This window comes from Amblyraja radiata, chromosome 5 (genome assembly GCF_010909765.2).
Source record: "Amblyraja radiata isolate CabotCenter1 chromosome 5, sAmbRad1.1.pri, whole genome shotgun sequence".
NCBI classification, from domain to species: domain Eukaryota; kingdom Metazoa; phylum Chordata; class Chondrichthyes; order Rajiformes; family Rajidae; genus Amblyraja; species Amblyraja radiata.
In genome coordinates this window covers 49323257-49342495 of record NC_045960.1, presented here as the reverse complement: position 1 = coordinate 49342495, position 19239 = coordinate 49323257, and the positions used below count along the sequence as shown (strand labels likewise).

The window sequence follows — 19239 nt, the reverse complement described above, 5'->3', positions numbered from 1 at the left end:
GTCCTTGAATATAGAACAAGCGAAGACCACAGCCAGCAACTCTTTCTTGATCTGCACGTAGCGCTGTTTGGTGTCCGTCATGGTGCCGGAGGCATAAGAGACAGAAGCGTAAAGTCCCATCGGCAGATGTTTGTAGGCAGGAGGCGCCGAGCCCGTACCATGAGGCATCGCAGGTAACCGTGACAGGATGCCTCAGGTCGAAGAACGTCAAGGTGGGAGCGCTGGTCAGCCTCGATTTTAAAGAGTCAAATGCTTGTTGGTGTTGCTGGAACCAGGACCAGACCGTGTCCTTCCGAGTGAGTTGTCTCAGAGGCGAACTCAGTTCACTGGGGTTCGGTATGAACTTTCCCAGATAGTTCACCATGCCCAGGAATCGTTGTAAGCTAAACACGTCGGGGGGGCTGGCATCTCTGTGATGGCAGCAGTAATCTTCGGATCGGGTTTGAGACCGTCAGGAGTGTAAACATGTCCAACATATGTGACCTCTGGAACCCTGAACTTGCACTTATTAGGGTTGAATTTCAGGTTGATTTGACGTGCCCGGTCCATGATAAGCTTTAGGTTGTTGTCATGCTCCGCTGTGTCTTTGCCATAAACCAGGATATCGGCTACGATGATGGCACATGGGTCCCTGGAACAGTAGTTCCATGTTTCTCTGGAAGACTTCGCTGGCCGAGTTAATGCCGAATGGCATTCTGAGAAATTTGAATCTGCCAAACGGAGTGGCGAATGTGGTCAGGTTTGATGACTCGTCATCTAGCGGTACCTGCCAAAACAAGCTTTTTGCATCGATGACGGAAAATACTGTTGCTCGCCCGATCTGCGCAGCGACGTCCTCAACAGTCCTCATAGGATAATGTGGATGCCTGATGGCAGCGTTTAAATCTTTTGGATTGATGCATGCACGGAGCTCGTTATTGTCTTTCTTAAGGGTGGCAACAATTGGGATCACTGATCTCGGCTAGTACGCCTAAGCAGACCATGTTCTTTAGTTCAGACTCAATTCTGTCTTTCATGCCATGTGGCACACGGTGGGGTGCACGGACGATTGGGTCAACGTTGGGGTCAATGGAGATCTTGTAGGTCACAGGCAGCTTGCCTAGTTTGCCATCGAACAGATCAGGGTATTCTTTTATCGGGTCCACAGATATCAGTAGCTTGTCAACGGATCGGTCGAAGGAGACCAGCCCTAAGTCTTGGCACGCATGGATGCCCAGTAGAGTCACAGAGTCAGAATTCAAAACATAGAAAGTTTGTTTCCTTGTGGTGTTTTTCAGCACTCATTTGAAAGTGGTTCTTCCCAGAGGATATAAAACCTCCCTCCCGTAAGCATGTAAAGTGGACTTTAGTCAAGGCCTCATTATTCCTTATCTTGTTGTCGACATGCACAGACATTACATTCACACAGGCACCCGTGTCTAGCTAGGCCTTCACTGGCTTGTTATTAATTGTCATTAGAACAGAGGATCCAGAATCTTACCAGCTGTGTGAAGGAGAGAATGCACAGTCGACTCATCATATGTGTTAATTGGATCGTCCTCGGGGACAGAGACGAGCTGGTCTTGAGAATCAGGAATTGATTGGTTTTGTTGCAACAGGTGCAGGTTAGACGCTGAGCTGGAGGGTCTTTTCCCATGGGTCCTGCAAACGACAGCAAAATGGTTCATCTTTTTGCCGTAATTGCAAGGCTTTCCGTAAGCCGGACAGGTAGCTCGCCCCTTGTTGTGGAAGTAGTTACAATTAGGGCATCTCCGAGGGGGCTCATTGGTGAATCCCCGATTAGCCTGTTGAGAGGGCTCAGTCATAAATCTTCTGTTATCGGTCGGTGTTTGTAGTCTGTTGAAACCCTTCAGGTTTATGGTCTCCTTCTCAGAGTCAAGCTGGTCTCTTAATGGAGCAACAATCTCAGACATTCGACAGGCATGTATTGCTTGCTCAAGAGTTAAATCAGCATTCCGCAGTAACTCAGTCCTGAGCTTCTGATCAGCCATGCCCGAAACAAGTTTGTCACGTATTAATTCATTCATCATGATTTGAAAACGACATCTTTGAGCCATTTATCACAAATAAATCTCTCTATCGGCTCATCAGGAAGCTGGTGTCTCGAAAATAATTTTTCTCTTTCTAAAATGCGGTTCGAGGGTAGGTCACATAGTTTATGGAATTTACGCAGTAAAACATTAGGGTCACTCATAGACTCGGCAGGCACAACTACCTGATTGTTGTCGTCATGGACAGCTGGGGCGTATTCAAAAGTCCGAGCTCTCATCATGGCTTCGGGTCCCGCCAGGTTAAGTAGGAGGGAAGCCTTGACAGCGTCTGGTTCATTTCGGTGGACGATATTGATATAGTGTTCGTAATGAATTTCAAAGAGTCTCCATCTTTCACCGATGTCAAAATCGAAGATAAGCTGTGAAGGCTTTCTGCATGATTGAGCCCTAGTGAAGCAAGAAAAAAAAATGATAAACAGAAATAAAAAGCAGTGGGTTACTCCAAGCTTAATGACACCATGTAAATAAGCAAACTGTACAATCTGGAGTTCAAGATCATCTTTAATCAGTACCCTTATTATAGTGGTACAACAGGTCATTAGTTGTTAGTTCATCGTTACCGCTTCCATGACTGACCTGTGTAGGAAGTGGGTGTTACTATGAATCATACAGTAAGGTGGGGTTAATGATGCTATTCTACTATGATTGGTTCACATGCATTAACCAATCTACAGCAGTGAAGGACGCAAAAAGGAGGTACAGGGACAGGATGGAGTCGCAGATGGAGCAGCGGGACACTCTGGCAGAGGCTACGGACTATAACTAACTACCAGAGCAGCACCACCCCCCCCCCCCCCCCCCCCCCCCCCCCCCCAACCGGGAGTGCCGGCACCTCCTTAGCTGATGACCTGAACTCTTTTTACACACGATTTGAGGCGGGCAACAACACCCCTAGCTCGCCGGCTAACAACAACATTGTCAGCTCGTTGGCTACCGAGGCTGGAGGAAGTTCCACCACTGGGGATGTGCACACATACTTGGTGTCCGAGCACGACGTGAGTAGTACTCTGACGCTTGTGAACACAAGGAAGGCTGTAGGCCTAGATGTACTAAAGTCTTGTGCTAATCAGCTAGCTCCAGTGATCACCTCAATATTCAACCTCTCCCTGGCCAAGTCCGTGGTCCCTGCCTGCTTCAAGAGATCCATCATTGTACCAGTGCCTAAGAATGCCTATCCAGCCTGCTTGAATGACTACTGACCGATGGCCCTCACCTCGGTAGTCATGAAATGCTTCGAGAGGCTGATCAAGAACTACATCTGCGCCTTCCTCCCTTGCACCATGGACCCGCTGCAGTTCGCATACCGTCCAAACAGATCCACGGTTGATGCAGTCTCACAGGTTTTGCGCACCACTCTCTCTCACCTTGACAGCCAGAAGGGGGGCTATGTGAGGATGCTGTTCATTGATTTCAGTTCAGCTTTCAACAGCATAGTCCCCACCAGACTTGCTGAGAAGCTGCTGGAACTGAGACTGAACACTCCCCTGCAGGCCTGGGTCCTGGACTCTCTCACCGCCATGCCCCAGGTGGTCAAGATGGGGAGACATACCTCCAATCCCCTCACCCTCTACACAGGATTCCCACAGGGTTACGTCCTCAGCCCCCTACTGTACTCCCTGTACACACATGACTGTGTGGTCAGGTTCAGCTCCAACTCCATCATCAAGTTTGCTGATGACACTGTGGTGGTGGGCCTGATCTCCGATAACAATGAGAGGCCTACCTGGAGGAGGTGGCTGATATGGCACTCTGGTGTCAGAACAACAGCCTCCTCTTGAATGCCACTAAAACTAAGGAGCTGATTGTGGACTTTAGAAGGGTACAACAACCGAGGATGTACACGCAACTGGGGATAAATGGGACTACTGTGGATAGGGTGAGCAGCTTTAAATACCTGGGATTCCACATCACAGAGGATCTGACAAGGACAACACACACTGCCGCACTGGTGAGAAAGGCAAGGCAGTGTCTTTACCACCTCTGGAAACATCTCAATCTGGTTTGGAAATAGCTCTGCCCAGGACAGGAAGGCTCTGCAGAGAGTAGTGCGTTTGGCCGAATGCACTATGGGAACTACACTCACCCCCCCTGCAGGACCTATACACCAGGAGGTGCAGATCCAGAGCCAGCAAGATCATGAAGGACCCCTACCACCCCAGCAACGGAATGCTCCAGCTGTTATGGTCAGGCAAGCGCCTCCGCTATCATGCTGCGTAAACAGAGAGAATGAGATGGAGTTTCTTCCCACAGGCCATCAGGACTGTAAACTCTGACCTCACCAGGGAGTAATTACTGTTGTGTCTTTAAAATATATATAAATACTGTTTCTGTTCTGTTATGTTGTTCTGTTGTTTTGCACAATCCCGCAGGCATTGCCACTTTCATTTCACTGTACATCTTGTATGTGTATGTGTCAAATAAAGTTGACTTGACTTGACTTTATAACTAAAATTCCTGCCTAAACTGTCAGCGGGAAGATGACCTCTGGAATTCCTTGGGCGTCCATGCAGGTGATGGATGTTTGCCTCATAGTTCCCATAATCCAGGTTCAGTCCTGACCCCCAGTGCTATCTGTGCAGAATTTGCACGTTCACACCTGTGATTACATGGGATCCCCTAGGTGTTCCGGTTTTGTCTTGCATTCCAAAGCTGTGCAAGTTGTTAGGTTAAATTATAAATTGTGCCTTGTGCAAAATGGTGCTAGAATTGATGGAAATGTAGGGGGAATAAGATTCCAAACAGACCACTCCCTCCACATGTCCACGGCTCGCTCATCCCTTCCCATCCAAGGCACATCCCACCCCGGTACTTTCTCCTGCAGCCACATGAGATGCAACACTTATTCCGACACATCCTCCCTCACCTCTATCCAGGAACCCCAGCAGTTCTTCCAGGTGACATAAAAGTTCACAATCAACTCCACTAACGTTGTTTACTGCATCTGATGTTCCCAGTGTGACTTCTTGTACATCGGCAAGACCAAGACTACACTCTGTGATTATTTTGCCGAACACTTGCACTCAGTTCACCAAGGCCTACGGGATCTCCCAGTTGGTAACCATTTTCATTCCCCATCCCATTCCCATACTGACCTTTCTGTCCTGGGCCTCTCCCATTGTCAGAGTGAGGGCACATGCAAAGTGGAGGAACAGGACCTCATATTCTGCTTGGGTAACTTACAACCTAACGGTATGAATTCTCCATTGAATTCCCCAATTTTAGGTAACTAACTAACCAAACCTTCCACCCCATCTTCCCCTCCCCTCTATTCTTACCTGCCCTCCTCCCCCATGCCCTACCTGGACTCACACCTCTCTCTTTTCATCCCCTTCCCTTCCACCGAGGTTCCTTCCTCTAGCTTCAAAATCCACAACTCTCCAACCTTTTTGCCTCACACCTTTTCTTTTCATATCTGGCCTTTGACGAAACGATCTGCCTATCAAACTTTCCACCTGTCACCACAACTGTATTCAAAGTGACCCAAAATGTCACCTATCCATGTTCTCCAGAGCCTGACCCGCTGAGTTCCTCCAGCACTCCGTGTCCTTTTTTCAATATAGCTCTAGATTTCACTGCATTTAATTTAAATTTGTATCGATTTTTTAAGATAACGTAGTTGGTCGTAGCCCTTCTTCCTGAAATCTTGCTGTTTGCGCACTGTATCTCTAAACTAAACTAAACTGCATTTACACTTGCTATTTGGTTTAAACTTTTCTGAGCAATAATCTTCACCTTATGTGATATTAAATCATGGGATAAAATGTGAAATGTGAAGCCCCATTGATTACTGAAACCTGATGTGCGTTCCACTTTGTTTCTTTCTCTTTCTACTTCCTCAACTGTCAACCACACTCAAACTCCTCTGGGTATTTGGTGCTGTGCCATCTGATGTGGTCTTTTGGAAGCCACATTTTCCCAGTCTGCGGTTTGATGTTCAAGATTTTCAGACATATTTCACTCCAGTTATTCAAACATTCTAATATTCTAATCTACCATCTGATAAAAGTGAGGAAGCTGCCAGATGTATTTTTATTTTATAAGAATTATTAGACGTTAACTAAGCTTCTGAATGTACTTCAGTGTCAGGAACATTATCTTCTGACTTGACATTCAAATGCAGAAACAAGTAGATAAAATAGATGAATGGAAGTTTAACAAAAAAGGTTACTGGATCATTAGCCAATTATCCAAGTTTCCATTAATCTACTTTTGATTGATAACAGCTGCAGAAATGCTGAGTGGATGGTTTCCTGAATAATTTCCAGCATGTCTTTGTTAAAAATGACCATAAAATATTCATACTACTTCCTGAATGTAAGTGAAAGTGTTTCCAGGAGCATCAATATTAGCAACAAAAGAGATGTGCATCTCTCTCCACTGCCTCCAGCTCCATTATCAGAACATTTTCAGGTCCGCCATTATTCAATGCAAATCTAAAGTTCAGAAAAATTGTTTCAAATTGTTTTCCAGGTGGTTCAAGTTATTTGGGTCTCCAGGCGATGCTTGAACCATTAAAAACCTTGTAGTATTCTTTTGAGCAAAATTGTAATCCACTTCATTTATGTCATCTCACCTCAAACATAACTGTTAACAACGGAAAAAAGGCACAAACCTAAATCAAACAATTCTACCAATCTAAAGCAACAATATGGAAGTGACATACATCACTTACACCATTCCCACGTGACCAAAGATTTTTGTCTCATGCTCCGTGGTTCTAGAGTTGCTTGCCACTCCATGATACCAGGGATCGCTGGCATTCACTGTCACTAGAATTCCTTGGCACCTCCAGTCAAAGAGTTCCTTGACATTCCCCAATGTAAGAGTTCCTTGGCACACTCTGATGATAAAATTCCTAGTCAATCCATGATGCCAGAATTCCTCGGAATCTTATGGTGCCAGACTTTCTTTGCACTCAATGGTTATAAAGTTCTTTGAAACACACGAACAATAAAATGTTTTAATTCGTAATTTTGCAACTATATTAAATAGCCTAAAAAATAATAAATTGTAGGCCTTATAAATACATAGAAGAATCCTTAATCACAAAATCAGTATTATTATAGTTAATAATCTGTTGGATAAAATCACTTTAAAAGATAGACATGTAGCAGCACCAGACGTGGTGAATAAGGCCAGACGTCAGTCAGGTTCAAACAGTAGTTTTATTCAGGTGTTACATGTTAAGTTGGTCCGCTAACGTAATTATCATTGCTGCTGTAGCTGAGCGAGGTTGTTCTCTCTGGCTCAGCTACCTGTTGACTCCCCAGGTCTCAAGGTGAGATAAGCTTAAGTAGCAAGACACTCCCCCTAGGCCGTGACGTCACGTACCAGCCGTCGCAGCTACTGATGAGGGTTCGACCATAAGTGGTCTGTGTATCAGCTGATGCCACAGGACCCCCCCCCCCCCCCCAGAACCGGAGGAAGGAATAGAATGGTCGAGGGCAGCTCCTGCATGTGGGTCGGGGACACCACGGGCGTGGACGGAGGGGCCCGCGGGCGCAGTCGACGCTCCACGTGGGCGATCCCGAGGTACCGAGAGGTGGGAGGAGACCGATGCAAAAGCCGCCGGACGGTAGAGACACAGTCGCATCTCCTCGACCAGCTAAGGGATCGCGTCCTGAGAAATACGGCCCCCAGCAACGGCTGGGAGACGTCGGCAACAATGAAGAAAAAAACTAAATAAAATAAATAAACTGATTGCTGAACCCGGCATGGTGATACTGTGTAAACAAAGTGAAAAGAAACAACACAAACTACAGTGAGAAATCACGTGCAAAGTGGTAAGTTCAAATTGTCCAGTGTCCATGGTGCAGGATGGGAAGCTGTGCTGGAAAACCAGAGGTTGCAGTGACAGCCTCCGACCTGAATGTTGCCGTTGGTCAGGCTGCAGGATCGGCATCCGGCCGGAAGGTGGCTCTGTGGATGGCAATCCGGCTGCAGTTATGGCAGTTGATCTGAGGGTGGCACTGTTGACGGCGGTCAGGCTGCAGTGACGGTATCCGGCCGGAAGGTGGCACTGTGGACAGTGATCAGGGAAGGTCGAGCTTCTCTTCCGGACGGCCGCGGCGGCCATTTTTGTAGTCGGCCGGCTGAGGCGGCCTTCAACAGCGATTCAAGACCCCGCTGCTGGGCCGGATGGGCAGCCAGCGGCACCCAGGGATCTTCGTGGTCCGCGCCGGTGAGGAGCAGAAGGGCGTCTTCGGCAGTCGCCCCAGGTAAGCCCGCCCTATCGTGTGGCTAGGCCCTGGGCAGCTGCTGGCGGGGCCTGTTGCGGTGCCGGGGCTAAAGCTGTGTCCGCGGTGAGAGGCCGGGGCCTGGTCCATTGTCGGGAGCGGGAGAGCAGCAGTTACTGGTGGAGAAGCTGGTGGGGAAGCGACGGCAGCCGCGGCCTCTCAGCTCCGGTGGTCAGCTCCGGGCAGGTCATGCGGGAGAGCTTGGCGGACGTCACACAAGGTCTGGACTGTGCCCCTTAACCCGTGCGGCCTGCGGCATACCTTAGGGTAGGGCCGGGTTGGCGGCAGCGTCATTCTGCAGGGCTGGGCAGTCGGCTGGTCACCCGAGGCTGCGTGCGTCAGGAGAAATCCAAATTTCAATTTGGATAGTTGGGGTCACCAATGTAGCGGCACCAAACGTGGTGAATAAGGCCAGACGTCAGGCAAGTTCAAACAGTAGTTTTATTCAGGTGTTACATGTTAAGTTGGTCTGCTAACGTAATTGTCATTGCTGCTGTAGCTGAGCGAGGTTGTTTTCTCGAGCTCAGCTACATGTTGACTCCCCCGGTCTCAAGGTGAGATAAGCTTAAGTAGCAGGACACTCCCCCTAGGCCGTGATGTCACGTGCCAGCCCTCGTAGCTACTGACGAGGGTTCGACCATAAGTGGGCTGTGTACCAGCTGATGCCACATACATAGAATTATAATACAAGGAAACAAACCCTTTGGCCTAAGTCATCAATGCTGACAAAGTTGCCTCCTGAGCGATTCTCTTTTGTTTGCAAAATGGCCCATTTCTTTCTCAAGCTTTTCTATTATATATAACTGTCCAAACATCTTTTAAATGCGGTAATTTTACCTGCGTCTATGAGTTCCTCTGACAGCTCATTCCAAATACCCACTTTCACTTACATTCAGGAAGTGTGAAAAAGCTGCTCTTCAGGTCCCTTTAAAATATTTTCTCTCTCATCTTAAATCTATGCCCTAGTTTTAGAATTCCCTACCATGAGAAAAAGACCATGAACATTCACTTTACCTGTGCCTATAATGATTTCATACATTGATAATGTTGTCACCCCTCAGCCTCTTATCCTAAAAAAAAAGCCCTACCCTCTCCAGTCTCTCCTTATAATCAAGTGCTCCGGTGCCGGTAACATCCTTGTGAATCTTTTCTGCACATTTCCAGCTTACTGACATCATTACTATGGTTAGGCAACATTACATTAACACACAATACACCGTCTGGTCTCACCAACTTCTGGTACAGTTGTAACATCATGCCTCAATTCTTGTTCTCACTGCCCTGACCGATGAAGGCAGGCATGCCAAACACCACCTGCAAATCCTGTCAACCTGCCGTGTCACTTTCATGGAAATATATACTTGTATCCCAAGGCCACTGATTAAGTTTTTTTGAAGAGGTTACCAAAATGGTTGAAGAGTGCAAGGCCATAGACGTTGTCCATATGGACTTCAGCAAGGGCTTTGATAAGGTCGCACATGGTTGGCTTTGGAAGGTTAGCTTGCATGGGGCCCAGAAAGGGCTAAAAAACTGGATTCAGAATTCTCTTCAAGGAAGGAAACAGAGGGATGATGGGTGAAAGGCAGGGGCGGAAAACCCAGGGGGGCCAGAGGGGACACATCCCCCCTCATGTTTTGAGAGGTGGGTGACGTCCCCCCAAGTTTTTGTAATCCAAATTTTAAAACCCGGTGAAATCTCCGCTTTCCGCGAGACAGTGGGGGTGGGACTGATGATCGAGGGCGCTGATTGGACGAGAGAGACGTCGGTCAGCAGACAATGGGGGCGGGACATGATAATTCAGCGCGATGATTGGAGGATGGAGGAATAGGGGGGGTGGGACTGAGGATAGAGTACGGTGATTGGAGGAGGGAGACGTGGCACAGACCTGCGCTTCATCCGCAGCCAGGATCGATCCCGGCCGGCTCTCCGGCGCTGTCCCGAGTGCCCCCCCCCCCTCCCCCCATGGGTGGCCAGAGAGGTCGGGAGTCAGACGGGCGCGGTGCCCCCAGGCCCACAGCCAGCGCAGAGAAGCAGCGCTAAACCCAGCTCAACTGTGCCTGTCCCTCCAGGTGAGCCTACAGCCCTTCCTGGACTTGCGGGAAATATGGCCAGCGCGGAGATGCAACGCTGGTATCCCGTCAGTCGAGATAGGGCTGTAGGTTAACCCGGTGAGACAGGCAGAGTTGAGTTGCATTTAGCGCTGGATTGAGCCTCCGAAGCCTCGCACGCGTGTGTGTGCATGTGCGCATGCGCGCGTGGCCGCCAAAAAATTGTGTTACCCCGTCCCCTCCATGTTTTGATAGTGAGTTCCGCTCTTGGTGAAAGGTAGTTTTCAAACTGGAGGCCTGTGATGAAGAGTGTGCCTCAGGGATCGGTGCTGTGCTCATTGCTCATTGTGGTTTACATCAATGATTTGGATGAGAATGTACAAGGCATGATTGATTAGATTGCAGACGACACTAAAAATAAGTGGTGTCATAGATAGTGAACATGGTTTAACAAAAATTACACCAGGCTCTTGATCAGCTGGGGAAGGGGGCTGAGGAATGGCTAATGGATCTGAATGCAGAAAGTAAGAGGTGATGCATTATGGAAAGTCAAACCAGGGCAGACCCTTCACAATGAATGGTCGGACCCTGGGGAGTTTTGTGTAGCAGAGGGATCTAGGACTACAGGTTACATAGTTCTCTGAAAGTGGCATCACAGGTAGATAGGCTGGTCAAGAAGGCTTTTGGTACAATGCCTTCATCAATCAGGGCATTGAGTATAAAAGTTGGGACATTATGTTGCAGTTGTACAAGATGTTGATGAGGCCACACGGAGTACTGTGTTCAGTTTTGTTTGCCATAGGAACGGATCTTGTACTGATACAGTGAAAAATGTTCAGTGGCGAGTCCAGTGAAAAATGTTGTTTGCATTCTATCCAGGCAAATCATACCATACAGGAGTACATTAAGGAAGTGCATGAAAGAATACAACAATAGAATGTAGAATATATAGTATTAAAGCTACAGAGAGAGTGCAGATAAAAAATAGTGTTTCGTTGTTTGAGATCCGTCCACAACAGTGATGTCAGCTGCAAACTTGAAAATGGAGTTAGAGCCAAATTTAACCACACAGTGGTGAGAGTATTGGGCATACAGTAAAGGGGCGAGTATGCGTCTTTACAGGGCACTGTTGTTGAGAATTAGCATGAAGGAAGTGTTGTTGCCCATCCTCATTGATTGCAGCCTATGGGTTGCAAGTGTAGAAGTGGGGTGGCGAGTCCAAGGTCCAGCAGTCTTATTCCAAACTGTGACCAGAATTGCTTTTAAAACCTTACTTATATCACCTCCAATTCTCTTAATTTATTGCAATACTTCGTATGATGGTTAAGCATAACTTCCTTGCTTTTGCTCCATGTTCTTATGCTAACAAAACAAATAAATGTTCCTGTCTTTGAACAGATTTTCATTAAGGATCTCCTCAAGGCTATTCCATTCTGTACCCACTTTAACATTTAAAATAGAAAGTGCTGGAAACACCGAAGAGGTTGAGCAAAATCTTTGGAGAGAAACCTTCCGTTAAGGCTGCAATGGTCTCAAAATTGGATACCATACATCACATAATTTGATTTCCACAAACACCAAACTATTATTGAAAATTAATGATTAACCGTGTGGATTGCAAGCCTGATGGCTTTCATTCCAGTCCTCTGGGTTGTGATAACCTATTGCACGGAAGAATATGGTCATGCACACTGGCCTCCAGGTAGGGTTAATGCCTGGCCGGATGACACATCAACCTTTCAATGGCACGTGGTCTTTTGTTCATAAGTCATAAAATCATAAGTGATAGGAGCAAAATTAGGCCATTCGGCCCATCAAGTCTACTCCGACATTCAATCATGGCTGATCTATCTCTCCCTCCTAACCCCATTCTCCTGCCTTCTCCCCATAACCTCTGGCACCCGTGCTTATCAAGAAACTCTCTGCAAGCTACTCACATAAAATTGAATTGCTTAGAATTGACTCCCCCCCCAAAAAAAAATTTCAATATAACAACTGCTTAATGAGTCTTTGCAGAGACCAAAATCAAGCTAATATGTTTTGAGAAAGAAAAATGTCCTTGATAGACTGAAGAAACTGAATGATAAAATAAGTACGAATGGACAACACAAAAGCAGTAAGGACAGTAAAGAAATCATAGGTTTTGAGAAACTGTCAATAACTGCAAACTATTGCTCGCATCTGCTTGAAAGTAAAATGAGATCAGTGGTTACAATCTTAAATTGGTGAACATGTGTTTGGTTCAGAAGGTCACAATGTGCTAATCAAACGATGACAGCTGCTGTTTTTGTTCCTTTTACTGCTCCTTTTACTGCTCCTTGGGAAACATTCTCACTTTGAGAATCTGAAAAGGGTCAAAGTTCAAGAATCACCCCAGAGATTTGACAAGCATCTATGCTGACATTGTAGCATGCGATTAAATGACTGCTTCAACAATAGACAAGTACTGTCTTTCTGATGAAATATTCAGTTATATTTGCTGTCAGATGGACATAAATATTCCCATGGCAGTATATTGAAGAGCTAGATGCCAAATCTTACTGTTTAAGCAATATTTATTCCTCACATATCATTACAACTAAACAGTTTGCCGGATCTTGCAATCTACAAATTGGCTAACTTAGTTTCGACATTATAATAATCCAACAAATTTCATGGACCATATTTTGACATTTTAGGGCATCGTAACAGGATCAAAAAAAGGTGCAAGAGAAACATAGAAAATAGGTGCAGGAGTAGGCCATTCGGCCCTTCGAGCCTGCACTGCCATTCAATATGATCATGGCTGATCATCCAACTCAGTATCCTGTACCTGCTTTCTCTCCATACCCCCTGATCCCTTTAGCCACAAGGGCCACATCTAACTCCCTCTTAAATATAGCCAATAAACTGGCCTCAACTACATTCTGTGGCAGAGAATTCCAGAGATTCACCACTCTCTGTGTAAAAAATGTTTTTCTCATCTCAGTCCTAAAAGATTTCCCCCTTATCCATAAACTGTGACCCCTTGTTCTGGACTTCCCCAACATCGGGAACAATCTTCCTGCATCTAGCCTGTCCAACCCCTTAAGAAATGCACAACATTCTTTCCCAGGCAGAATAACCCGTTCCCCTGCCACAAATATCTTCTACCGTGAACATTGCCCATTTTATAAATTTGTTCCTGAAGTCTACAACCAACATTCTCATTGTTTACCCCAGTCCAAAGCTTTGTGCCCATTACAATCTATGAAATAGTGTCCTGAGTACTCAAGTCCAGGACATTCATGAAGTTCAAAAAACAGACTAATCCTGTTTAGTTTAGGGATACAGCGTGGAAACAGGCCCTTCGGCCCATCGAGTCTGCACCGACCAACAATCCCGCACATTATCACTATCCTACAATTACAATCCTTGACAATTTACATGTATCAAGCCAATGAACCTACTAACCTGTAGAGTGTGGGATCTCGCAGAAAACCCATGCGGTCACGGGGAGAACGTACAAACTCCATAGAGACAGCACCCGTAATCAGGATTGAATTTGTGTCTCTGGTGCTGTAAACGCTGCAAGGCACCAACTCTACTGCTGCGCTACCATCCCGCCCTCTGATTACTGATCCTTAAGTGACACTGAATACTTCGATCTGCATTGAGAACAACTGTTCACGCGTCCAACATATTTTCAACCTCCTAGACTGTTGCATCCTTATAACTCGTTATCATATGAAAATGTATTTACATATCAATGGCACTACTCTCCTTTCCCTTTGCATAATTTCATCAAGGAACTTAATCTAATTTACACTATCCTGGAATAATTTCTGATTTTCTTAGTTCCACATCTTGGTCTGCGGCAACTCCATTGTTCAGCTTTTTCCAGAGATGCTGCCGGTCCCGCTGAGTTCCCCCAGCATTTTGTGTCTATCCATTGGTTTATCAAAGCTTTAACCAGTTTTTGATTCCAATCCAGCTGATTCAGTTCCCTAACTATTCGAAACCAAGTCAAAACTATAAAAAACATTTCAACCAATTGTGATTACTATTCTCCAAATCGGTAGCATTATCACCAACATATCCTTCAAGTTGAACTAGTTCTGCTTCAGTCATAGAGACTTACGGCACCGAAACTGGCCCTTCAGTTTACTGAGTCTGTGCCACCCATTTACACTAACATTTGTTTTTAAGTTTAAAAGTTTATTGGCCAAGTATGTACACATATAAGGAATTTGCCTTGGTGCTCCGCTCGCAAGTAAAGGGCCTGTCCCACGAGCATGCGACTCCATGCGGCAAGCGCGACCTAACGTGGTCGCATGAGCCGTAGGGCCTCGCGGGGCCGGTCCCACTTCGATCGCCGGAGCCGTATGGAGTTGAGCGGAGCTGGTCCCGACATCGCGCGGTGCTCAGAAAAACTGACCATGTTCAAAAATTCCACGCAGCAATGGCCTGCCGGCCCGCAGCCGCCTCGACGCCGTACTCACCGTCTCGACAGGCATATGCAGCATCTTGACGCCGTACGCAGCGTCTTGACACCGTACGTCACGCGCGAACTACCCGCGGACTTCGCTTGAACCACGTCACTCATTCGACCTCCACGCGGCCTCCGCTTCTGGTTTGGTCGCGCTCGCCGCATGCAGGCGCATGCTGGTGGGACCGGCCCTGTACGGGGATCACTCGATCTCCGCGCGGCCCCCGTTTCCGGTTTGGTCGCACTTGCCGCATGCAGGTCACATGCTCGTGGGACAGGCCCTTAACAACACGACCTACAGTAAACAATTAAGAATAAAATATAAAACATTAAAACATTAAGAATAAAACATTCTTGATAAAACATGTGAATGAAATAAAATACCAGAGCAAAAACAGGCTACAGACTTTTGGTTATTGAGTAGAGCTGCTGCCCGTGGAAAAAAGCTGTTTTTATGTCTGGCTGTGGCGGCTTTGACAGTCCGGAGTCGCCTTCCAGAGGGAAGTGCTTCAAAGAGTTTGTGGCCAGGGTGAGAGGGGTCAGAGATGATCTTACCCACTCGCTTCCTGCCCCTTGCAGTGTACTGTTCATCAATGGGGGGAAGGTTGCAGCCAACAACCTTCTCAGCAGATCGAACGATTCGCTGCAGCCTTAGGATGTCGTGCTTGGTGGCTGAGCCAAACCAGACCATGATGGAGAAGGCGAGGACAGACTCTATGATGGTTGTATAGAATAAGTGAGTTTGTTATTCCGACTGAGCATGCCCAGGTCATGGGTCACTCTCAGGGATAAGTATTCTCGGTGGCTGTGCTGCTGACTGGGTGCAGACCTGCGTTTCGTCCGTGATCGGGATCGGGCCAGGGTCTCCGGCACTGCAGGCACTGTTGAGTTGCTGCTGGACAGTCTCTGTCCCCGCCCAGGTGTCCCGTCCCTGAACGGGGGCGGCCAGGGATGTCCGGGGTGGCTCTGGGCTGGCAGGGCACCGGCCAGTTGCGGTGGCGGCCTGGGCTTGCAGCCGGCGCGGAGGGGAGGCGCTGGCTCCGGCTCGGCTCTGCCTGTCCCGTCGGGTTGACCGACGGCCTGGACTGGCGGGGCACTGGCCCGTAAAAGTAGCGCCCGGGCTTGCAGCCGGCGCAGAGAAGAAGCACTAGCTCCACGACTCAGGGCCGGTGTCCCATCACTAACATTAACATTAAAAGTAACATTAGCAAATTTGCAGATGACACAAAGCTGGGTGGCAGTGTGAACTGTGAAGAGGATGCTATGAAGATGCAGAGTAACTTGAACAGGTTGGGTGAGTGGGCAGCTGCATGGCAGATGCAATTTAATGTGGATAAGTGTGAGGTTATCCACTTTGGTAGCAAAAACAGGAACGCAGATTATTATCTAAATGTAGTCAAGTTGGGAAAAGGGGAAGAACAACAGGATCTGGGGGTCCTTGTTCATCAGTCAATGAAAGTAAGCATGCAGGTACAGCAGGCAGTGAAGAAAGCAAATGGCATGTTGGCCTTCATAATAAGTGGAGTTGAGCATAGGAGCAAAGAGCTCCTTCTGCAGTTGTACAGGGTCCTAGTGAGATCACATCTCAAGTATTGTATGCAGATTTGGTCCTCTAATTTGAGGAAGGACATTCTTGCTATTGATGGAGTGCAGCGTAGGTTTACAAGGTTAATTCCCGGGATGGCGGGACTGTCATATGCTAAGAGAATGGAGCTGCTGGGCTTGTACAATCTGGAGTTTAGAAGGATGAGAGGGTATCTCATTGAAACATATAAGATTGTTAAGGGCTTGGACACGCTAGAGGCAGGAAACATGTTCCCGATGTTGGGGGAGTCCAGAACCAGGGGCCACAGTTTAAGAATAAGGAGTAAGCCATTTAGAAAGGAGACGAGGAAACACTTTTTCTCACAGAGAGTGGTGAGTCTGTGGAATTCTCTGCCTCAGAGGGCAGTGGTGGCAGGTTCTCTGGATGCTTTCAAGAGAGAGCTAGATAGGGCTCTTAAAAATAGCAGAGTCAGGGGATATGGGTAGAAGGCAGGAACGGGGTACTGATTGGGGATGAACAGCCATGATCACATTGAATGGTGGTGCTGGCTTGAAGGGCCAAATGGCCTACTCCTGCACCTATTGTCTATTGTCTATCAGCACCAGACCCCAAATGTCACTCTGTCATCTCTCTTAGAAAGGCCACCTCATTCACAATGTTAGATACCAAAAGCAGGTACACTATTCCAAGCTTTGTCAGGGGAAAATGATCAATGATATTTTCAAAATTGTGAAAAAGTGCTGCATTCCTACCTCATATTGGGAATCCCCAAACCACAATAGCTCAAAGAGAAGGGCATTCAAGATAGTCCTGCGTACTGCACATTCATACTTCAGGAGCACACAGAAGCCCAGAGTAATTGGTGGAAAGAGAACTCGATCTCCCAAGCATCCACTTGTCCCTCCTGCCAAGCATCTCCCATCCTACTGCAGTGAAATCAATAGATCGCACATTGGTGTCCATGGTCACCTTAGAATCCGCAGAAACAGTGTAAAAGTGATTCATCGTCTACCCTCGGGAATTGCCTAAGAAGAAAAAGATCAGCAAAACTCATCAACAGGTTTTACTTTGCTGTTTCCCTGATGACTTTATTTCCCTTTCACTATTATTGTCAGCGTGCATATATCCCACATCTTCCCTTAATAAAGTGAGTGACCGCTTGGCCCTCAGCCACTGCCTTCGTAATGAAATGTTCTTCTAAGAAATTGCATCGAGCTTTATCTGCTCTCCCCATTGCATTCCTTAACTGCAACTTCTTAACAAATCATACTCAAGTGTTTAAAATGCTGAGGCATGGTGGTGGAGATTAAAAAAATCAGGCTTTTCAACTTGATTTGCGAATGTAGCTCTGGAAGGACGAAGCACAAAATTAATGAATTTTAAACAAGATTAGAGATGAAAAGGCTTTTCCTCTCACAGATTTATGGATACAGGACAAAGGATCCCATCAAATTTAATTTTGTGCACATTATTCCTATCAATGGAAGAACTGAAAAATATTAAATTAGAAATTAGTTTGAAGAAATGTTTTGGTCTTTGCACCCAAAATTTGCATTTTTAATAGTTTATATTAAAAACTTCTAGGTCCACACCATATAATATTATGATATTTAATGAGAAGAAATAATATATAGCATTTAATAATATGTCTACCCAGCAAGTCACCTCTCCTGACAGGAAAGTAATATTGGAAATTCACCCTTTAAAAGTTATCTACGTATATGGACAGAAATACTGGACTAAATAATCATCATTCATGAACAGACGAGGGAAGATTAAAAAATGAAATGGAACTTTCTTAATCTCAACTTGCTCCACGTACTTCTGCCTCGACTTTTACCATGAAAAATAGCCAGGCATTTGAGAAAACTGCTGTTGAGAGACATTTAAATCTTGATTCTGCGTCTGATTTGTGAGCCCGATTTCAATTTGCTGCTGCATCGTTTGCAGCATTGGAGGACACACAACAGTGAATCAAATATGGGAACTGCCAGCTCCACAGATTGTTGCTTCAGCACTCTTTGAATTCTAGATCAAATGCTCTTTTGGGGCTCTCAAAGAGCATTAAGCCTCCACTAAGGTCGACCTCACTGCTGGGGCCCCCCAGCCTCAATCTTCTGCCTTTCCTAACCCTCTCTCTGACAAGAGTTCTGCAACATCATCTCTTGCTGCATCTATGATTCATCCTGCTCACTGACTCATTCATTTGTTTTATATTTCTCTATATCATCGTTTGTATCTCTCGTTTCGCCTTTCCCTGTCTCTCAGTACAAAGAAAGTTCTCAACTTATTAAGAATAAGGGGAAGGCCATTTAGTACTGAGATGAGGAAAAACATTTCCCCAGACAGTTGTGAATCTGTGGAATTCTCTGCCAGAGAAGGCAGTGGAGGCCAATTCACTGGATGTATTCAAGAAAGACTATAAACAGTAGCTCTGAGGGCTAACGGAATCAAGGGATATGGGGAAAAAGCAGGAACTGGGTACTGTATCTAGATGATCAGCCATGATCATGTTCAATGGCAGTGCTGGCTCGAAGGGCTGAATGGCCTACTCCTGCACCTACTTTCTATGTTTCTCTCCCTCTTTTTTTTTAATATATTTTTTTATTAAAGGTAATCAATTACAATGCTTCAAACAACTTTATATCAAATTAATTCAATTTGCATTAAGTAAAACACTAGTAATACTTATCTACTATTTTTTTAGAAATAATGATAGAGAAAGAATAGAACAGTTATAAATCATTAAGAGAGTGATTAAATAATAATTTGAATATATATAAGAAAGAAAAGAGAAACAAAAAAAAAAAAAAAAAAAAAAAAAATTTTTAGTAACCACAATATGTATTATTAATAACACTACTACAAGTGATAGTATCAATAAAGACATATATGTAATTCCAATATAAAA

The 19239-nt window shown here is 46.0% G+C and overlaps 1 long non-coding RNA gene across 1 annotated transcript; it reads right to left on the bottom strand.

Annotated features, from left to right (window-relative positions):
• Positions 1–1825: 1825 nt before the first annotated feature.
• LOC116973270 lies at positions 1826–9767 on the bottom strand. The gene is made up of 3 exons (XR_004412029.1): positions 9738–9767; positions 2900–2906; positions 1826–1836 (listed from the first exon to the last, which is right to left on the bottom strand). It is a non-coding gene; the product is annotated as an uncharacterized LOC116973270 (long non-coding RNA).
• Between the last annotated feature and the right edge of the window lie 9472 nt (positions 9768–19239).